Genomic DNA, 8,948 nt, shown 5'->3' with positions numbered 1-8,948 from the left:
GTTGATGAAAGTATGGGGAAAGAAAAAAAAAAGCCATTTGGATTCCTGTGGTACTTTATCTGGGACAAAATGGGAGGAAGTGAGGATGCCGTAGGAAGGGGATAACTAAATCAAACTTCAGCCACTTGGCCATTTTGGGAAGAGGGCAGAAATGGCAAGACCATTCCTAAATCGGGGCGCCTGGGTGGCTCAGTTGGTTAAGCAACTGCCTTCGGCTCAGGTCGTGATCCTGGAGTCCCGGGATCGAGTCCCGCATCGGGCTCCCTGCTCAGCAGGGAGTCTGCTTCTCCCTCTGACCCTCCCCCTTCTCATGTGCTCTCTCTCTCTCTCTCTCTCATTCTCTCTCTCAAGTAAATAAATAAAATCTTAAAAAAAAAAAAGGCCATTCCTAAATAAAGCCTATACATTTCCAACCAATGTTGTATAGCTAATAGATCCAAATGTTAACATGGAACTTTACAAATTATGGGGGTACCATTGATCTGTTATTAAGATGTTGCAAGCACATTTGTACCAACTAGTGAATCCAGTTATGCAGAAGAGGCCAGGCTAGTTTTACTTGATTTCCTGGAGGCCTAATTGACTATTGATCAGAACAAGATGGCAAGTATGACAAATCTCACGGACGTCTCCTCTTCCATGCGATGAAGTAATTAATGTCTATTTAAATGTTACTAAATCTCCCCAGTATTGATACCAGTAATTTCTCAATTAGTAGACAGGTCCACCATTTTAGTGCTTTCTTGTCTTTAAAAGCATTTTAATCTTTATCTTCTCTCTGGATGTTATAGGTACCTCACAGTGAAACCACATTTTGGTGTCAAAATATTTGTGATAGTGGCTCATTGTAGACGTGGTTTAAGCCTGTTCCCCAGACTCCTTCATGGCATTAATAATCACCCTCAGAGTGAGATTTCCTGGCCATTCTGTATCACCTTTATGTTCTTCCTTTTGAATGGTCCGCAATTTGCATAAATGCAGCCCAGAAGGGTACTGTGTCTGAGCTTTAGTGATGAACTGAGTGGAACTGGGGAGGAAAAGAAAAACAGCATTTAAAAAGCGACCTAGCCTAAAACATGGAGCTATTCCCAAACAGAGCGTACAGACTGTGGATGTTCATTTTGTGTTCAAATAAAATCTAATCTTTCTCTCCCTCTCTCTCTCTTGCTTTATAACACAGAGCAGATGTAGCAGTTTGGTCTTTCCCTGTGAGCTCTCTGTTCCTGAATTGAATAGTAACTTGCAAACCGATCTGTAGCCCAGGGAAGAAAAACCGAGAAATTAATTCCTCATCCCCTACTCTTTATATCGTATGTGTGACCCTTAATTATGTTCACAGGGTCCTATTCAGAATGTGTAATGCAGGCCTAGGAGACAAGGGAACTACCAGGCAAACCAGACAAAAAAGAATACCTTGCAAAGCTTTTGTTTGTGAAATAATACCATTCACGGTTAGAAGTTTTACAAGGAAGAACTACATGAGAATAATAGGGCTTTGTAAATCAATTTGGGCTCAGAGTTTCCATTTGGGGTTCACCCATATAAATGAAAGCAGTGACATTAAACTTATTTCAACCTTTAATCAGTGCTGAATTTAAATAGTATCATATGTATAATAGAAAACACTGCATTATCTTCTCAAGGCAATCTTTTCTCTCAGGATGAGGTCATAGCTAAAACCGAAACCATTGTTATTGATGTTTGGGGCCAATGTATTAATTTATATGTGCCAACATTTTTTAAAAATTCAAGTGTATATCAAACTATTTTAAAGGGATTATATCAGGAAATATATACCAATCTATTTTACCAAGTTTCACTCCGTGCACATTTCAGAAGTGCATGTATTAACAACTTAAACACATATATAGGAAGGAAAACCAGTGAGGACAGTGCTTCACTGATCATTAATATCTTCGATATGATCACATGTTTTTCTTGTTAATATAACTAAATAAGCTTGTCTGCTACTGCTTGCCCATAGTACCTCAGCTGATATCTATCTGATTGGCATGTAACAGAAACTGATTAAAATGTGTTACAATGTCACTTTACCTTTCCGTACCTCAGTTTTCTTAGCTACAAAATGGAATTGGGATAAATTATCTCTAAATTCCCACTTGGAGCATAGATTTGTTAGTGGTACAACTTGGACTCCTCCCTCTCAGCATACCTGTTGGCATAATTCACAGAAAAGTACTTTGCCTCATTTGAAATCTTAAGACTTGGGAAAACTGATCTTCAATTTGGAAAGGAAGAAGGCCCACCCTAGTCTCCCATTTCCCTAAGTGACTGGTTTTAAGCACAGTCAAAAATGTAAATGCTTAAATGGTAAGCATATTTGTGTTACAACATAGTCCTTTCTCAATTCAGAAATCATTGTGATTGCCTACTGTATGCCCGACTCTCCAGATATATTCCCCATCTGCTTGCTAAATCCTCCTAACATATTCAAGGAATTAAAGCCCACTGTTCTATAATTAGACACAAGATCTAAAAAGCAATTGCCCCAGAGGGGCAATCATTAATTTAAATTTGGGATAGAATGTAAAATTTATAAAATTGTTTCTGAAGACAGGTTTAATCTCTTACAATGTTATTGAGGTATAGGTAACATAAGATACAACTTCACGTACACAATGTAATGAATTTGATACGTGTATATACTTCTAAAACCATCACCACAGTCAACATAGTGAACATTTCTGTTCCTAGAAGTTTTCCAGTGACCCTTTGGAATCCAAGCCTCTCTCATATGCCCAACTATCCCCAGAAAACCCCTGTTTTGCTTTCTGTCACTATAGATAAGCTTGCATTATGTAGAATTTAATATAAATGGAAACATACTACATATACTCTTTTTAAACAGGTTTCTTTCACTTAGCATAATTATTTTAAGATGAACTCTATGTTGTTGTGTGTGTTGTTGTGTGTGTTGATAGTTTATTCCTTGTTATGGCTGAGATTCCATTGCATGGATATACCACAATTTGTTTATACATTCACTAATTGATGGAGATTTAAGTTGTTTCCAGTTTGGGGCTATTACAAATAACACTGCTATGAATATTCATGCACAAGTCTTTATGAGGTTATATGTTTCCTCATCTCTTGGATAAATACCTACAACTGACGTGGCTGGATCATACAGTTGGTGGATGTTTAACTTTTTAAGGAACTGCCAAACTGCTTTTAAAGTTGTTGTACGGGGGAGCCTGGGGGGCTCAGTCGGTTAAGCGTCTGACTCTTGATTTTGGCTCAAGTCATGATCTCAGGGCCATGGAATCAACAGCTCTGCATTGGGCTATGCACTGAGCATGGAGCCTGCTTAAGATTCTCTCTCTCCCTCTCCTTCTGCCCCTTCCCTCCCTATACTCACTCTCTCTCTCAAAAAAAAAAAAAAAATACAGTGGTCGTACTATTTTAAATTTCCACAAGCAGAACGTGACCGTTCTAGTTGCTCTACACCAGAGGTCAACAAACTATGTCCCATTGGCCAGATCTGGCCCACCATCTGTTTCCATATGGTGGACCGTGAACTAGGAAAGGTTTTTATATTTTCAAGTGGTTGAGAAAAAATTCAAAAGAACAATAGCATTTATAAAATGTAAGAATTATGTAAAATTTGAATTTAGTGCCCATAAATAAAGTTTTATTTGAACACAGCTCATACATAGTACATTCATTTATGTGTAGTCTGTGGATGCCTATGTGCTCTGTGGTTGAATAACCTTGACTGAGACCATATGGCCCAATGTGGTCAAAATGTCTTCTCATTTTGATATATTTTTAGGTTCAGTTGCTACAATTTTATTAATAATTTGTACATCTTTGTTCATGAAGAATACTGGTGTGTGGATCTGTTTTATTATAATGACTTTGTCTTGTTTTGGTTATCAGGGTAATGCTAGTTTCACAGAATGGTTTGGAAAGTGCTCCCTCTTCTTTTTTTGAAAAGAGTTTGTATAAAAATAACATCAGTACTTCTTTACATGTTTGATAGGATTCACCTGTGAAGACTTCTGGGTTTGAACTTTTCTTTCTTGAAAGATATCTAACTAGAAATTCAATTTCTCTAATAGCTACACAAATACTCAGGATATCTGAGAGAGCTTTGGTAGTTTGTCTTAAATTTTTCTGTTTGTCATCTAAATTGTCATATTTGTTAGTGTAATGTTGTTCAAAATATTCTTTCATTATCTAATATCTGTAATATCTGTACTGATAGTTTCTTTTCATTCAGATATTAGCAAATTATGCATTTTCCCCTTTTTTCCCCTATTCAGTCTGGCTAGTGGTTTATTATTTTTGTTAATTTTTAAAAAGAGCCAGGTTTTGTTTTATTGATATTCTCTCACACCCCCTTCTCTCCTTTTAGTTTTTTATTTAGTTGATTTTTGCCCTTATCTATATTATTTCCTTCATCTTACTTTGGGTTCCATTTGTTCATCTTTGTTTTCTTCAGTAAAAATCTCAGGACATTGATCGGAGACTTTCCTACTTTACTAATATAAGTGTTGAATACTAGGAATTTTCCTTTTTACACTGAATAAAACACATACCACAAATTTTAATATATTCTATTACCATTTTCATTCACTCAAAATATATTCTAATTTTTCTTGTAATTTCTTATTTGAATAAGTCATTTATAAGTTTGTTTTTCAGTTACAATGTATTTGTGAATTTTCAGAGATCTCTTTGTTATTTATTTCCAAATTAATTGGAATGTCAGAGAACATACTTATAAAATTTGATCACTTTAAAGTTATCAAGAGCTGTTTTTGGACTTTTAGTCTACGGTTTGTCTTAGAAAATGCTTAAGTGTGCTTGAGAAAAATGGGAGGTGGAATGTTTTAAAAATCACCTTTCTTCATAACATTGTGTCTTCCATATGCTTACAGACTTTTGGTCTAATTCTCATATATATTATTGAGAAGGGAAGGTTGAAATGCCCAACTGTAATTGTAATTGTGACTTTCTCCGTTTTTCCTTACTGTTGTGTCAGTTTCTGCTTCTATTTTTGAAGCTTATTATTAGATGCATAAATGTTTAGGATTTTTACATCTCGACCCCTTTATCATTATAAAATAACCCCCTTAATCCCTGGTAATATTCTTTGCTCTGAATTCTACTTTGATATTAAAATAGCTAATCCAGCTTTATTTTGATTAGCATTTAGCATATTATATTTTTTACTATCCTTGTACTTTTAACCTATCTGCATCTTTGTATTTAACGTGAATTTCTTCCTACCTCACCATCATTTTCCTCAATCTCCCATACATTTTGCAGGGCTCTGGAGTCCAGTCCTATGCTCTACCTATACTTATTTGGAAGACAAATACTCCCAAGCTTTATACCTCTACCCTTAATTCCAGATTTGTATATCTAGCTGCTTACTAAAGATCTCCATTTGGATGTCTAGTAAGCATCTTAGACTTTATAGGTCCAAAACTAAACTCCTGGCCTTCATCTCCAATCTATAGTCTTTTCTATCTTAGGAAGTGGTAAATCTATCCTTTGGCTCAGGTCAAAAATTTTGGAGTCACTTTTGACTTCACTCTTTGATACATGCCTTATCTCCAACTCTCATCAAATCCTATTGACCTTACCTTCAGAATATGTTCATATGTCAACAGATCATCACACCAACATTGCCACCCACAGTGCAAAGCAGCACCATTGCTCTTTCAAATGACTAATGGTCTCATTATTATTTCACCATTTCTACTCTCACCCACCCACTCTACTCTCTGTACAGCTGCTAAAATGATCCTTTCAAAACTTAAATCAGGTCATCTTTTCTCCTCTATTCAAAACCCACTAATGACCTGCCCTTTCACTCAGAGTAAAAGCCAAAGTCCTTACAATCACCTCAGATTGCCCCCCAGCTTTTTTATTATATCCTTCAGCTCTTTTTCAAATGTCAACTCCATAATGAGGACTTTGCTGACCACTCGATTGAAACTATAAAACATCTCCCAAGCCCTGGCAATACTCATTTCCCTCCAAGATTTATTCTTTTTCAAAAGAACTTACCACATCATTGCATACCATGCATTTTTATCTATTTATTTTTTATTGTCTGTCTTTCCTAATAAAAGGCGAACTCACTGAGAACAGGGCTTTTTTCTTTTTTCTGTTTTGGTTCATGTTGTAATCCTACCACCTGGAAGAGTACCTGGTACTTAACCAATACTGGTTGAAGAAATGAAAGAAACAAAACTTTTAGAAACTAAACAATATACTGAGTTTTCAAAAATACCTTTGCTAGATATGGAATATTAAAAGTTGTATATGACTGTCATATTTTTGTCCGTACTCCTAGGGTATCCACTTATTGTTAACCAAATTAAAGCATTAGTGTCTACTTCAATAGTGATGTTGGCTAAGGCATATGAGTTGAGTGAGTGAGTGTGTGTGTGTGTGTGTGTGTGTGCAAGTGCTTCATTCATCACCCCTGCCCACAATGTTCACTGCTTTGCTCAAGATTCGTAATGGCTCCAAACTTACACACACACACACACACACACACACACACACACACGCTTTGCAGACTTAGGCACACCTGCCTTTCTAGTATAGTTCACATCACTTCTCACCAAGGACCCACCATTTCTTTAACTCTTTTCCCTGTCTCTAACATCACCATGCTCTCTTTATGTCTAAGCCATCACCTATGAGTTTCCTCACCTTGAATGTCCTGACATTTCCCATTTCTCTTAGAAAATGCTCACTGTTCTTTTTGACAGATGCATCCAATACTGACTTGCCTTTTCTCCCTAGACTTACAGGCATCATTGTTTGTATCATTCATGTAACATTTATCCTAACTTGCCTTATATTGAAGCATTCATGTCATATGGCTCCATTGTCCTCCTAAAATGTCTGTCTGGAAAAAGTAATTCTGAATGAATTTAGCTACCTATCTTCCTTGAGTTTATAACCCTAATGTTGAGCATGGAGGGGAATAAACTTACAACCTAGCAGATTGATGCTATTCTAAATTCATGACATCCAACTTCAACTGGGCTTCCATTGATTTCCTAATTAGTTCTCATTCTCATTTCTTTGTAACAGCTATTTCCAACCTTCTCCTTTCTCCTTAAACCTCTGTTCCTGCCAGTTTGCTTCTTACCCCTCAGCCTATGTCTTAGCCTCCTACTTCAAGGAGAAAATAGAAGCCTAATAGCAATGTTCTCAACTTCATGCAACCAAAGCAATTTCTTTGCACCTGCACTTATCCTCTCCTCCCTTCTCTCACTCTCATTGCAGTGCATGAATTAACTGTCTAGTGCTAGTATCTCCACCTGGGCTCTTGATGTCCTTTCTTTTCACCTTCCAGCATTCTCCCTCGATGAAAAGGGGAGGATTCCTTCTCCTGTACCTTCAGCTCTACCATTATATTGAGATTGCTCCCTATCAGTACTAATCATGCTCAAGTTGTTGCCTAACTTTAGAACAACCTCTTTGAAAACTCATTATTCTCCTAGCCACCAACTTCCTTATCATCTTTCTTACATAGAGTCAGACTTTGAAATTGTTAACCATCTTTGTGGTTATTCTCTTCCCACTCATACTTCAATCCATTGTACAGATCTTTCTCAACTTTTTATTGGGTTATGTCCCAATAAACCCATTATATGTTGAAAACATCCTAAGTCAAAAATGCATTTACTACACCTAATCCACTAAACATCATAGCTTAGCCTATCCTGCCCTAAATATGCTCAGAACACTTACCTTAACCTGTAGTTGGGCAAAATTATCTAGGACAAAACTTATTTTATAAGATGGTGTTGGATATCTCATGCAATTTATTGACTATCGTACTGACGGTGAAAAATGGAATGATTGTATGGGCACAGAATCATTGAAAGTGTTTGGTAAGGGTTGTGTACCCTTGTGATGGCAGGGCTGTTTGGGAGCTGTGGCTTGCTGCACATCCAGCATCACAAGGGAATACTGTACCACATATGACTAGTCCAGGAAAAGATCTAAAAAGTTCAATTATGGTTTCTACTGAATTCATATCACCTTAGCATCGTTGTGAAGTCAAAAATTCATAAGTCAGTTTATCATAAGTCAAGAACTGTGTGTATCCTAGCTTTCACCCCTACCAACTATACTGAGATAGTTACGCTAAATCTTAGAATAAAGTCTTTGTAGCATAATTAATAATATTTAGAATCCTGCATTTTGATCCCCTGCATGTCTTCCTCAGTGTTTCTGTGCCCACCTCTCCCCTTCCTCCACAATCTATGTGCACAGCTTCTTGTAAGTCTTAGGACATATAATGATGTCTCTCCTTCTCTGACTTTCAGGATTTCATGTCTTATAACTTTGGCTGATCGGTTAGCACTCGTATATTTTCCAAGTCTCATTTGAGAAATTACTTTATTCAGAGTATTTCTCTCCTTGGTTTTCTCCCAAGTCTGAGGTTAAGGTTGTCCAGTATGTTGTCCCATAGCAAGTCATACTTCTCTTCACACTGTAATTGCTCACTTAATTGTCTATATCCCCCACTAGATCACAAATTTCATTATGGCATAAAGCCTTGTTTGGCCTTGTCATCCATGGTTGCCAAACATGGACCTTGTAGGCCATCAGTAAACATACACACACACACACACACACACACACACAATGACTTAGTCATAGTGAAATTTGCAATATATACATATGGGGTGTATGTGTATGTGCGTGTGTAGTAATTCTAACAATAAACCTTTCATGTTCCCATTTGCAAACAAATAGAATTTGTGAAGCCAAAGATGAAAACATAGGGTTACGCTGTCACTGTAAATCATCACACTGGCTTAATATTTTTGAAATACTAGAGAATCACTTCCATAGCTATTTTTAAATACAAATGTATTTTATAATAATATAGGCAAAATTTAATATAATATGCATGTAATATTAATTTTTATTAATGTAGTATA

Source organism: Callorhinus ursinus, unplaced genomic scaffold, assembly GCF_003265705.2.
Source record: "Callorhinus ursinus isolate GAN/ISIS: 27379988/994484 unplaced genomic scaffold, GSC_fseal_2.0 scaffold8, whole genome shotgun sequence".
In the NCBI taxonomy this organism is placed as follows: domain Eukaryota; kingdom Metazoa; phylum Chordata; class Mammalia; order Carnivora; family Otariidae; genus Callorhinus; species Callorhinus ursinus.
Note: the sequence above shows the minus strand (reverse complement) of the source record.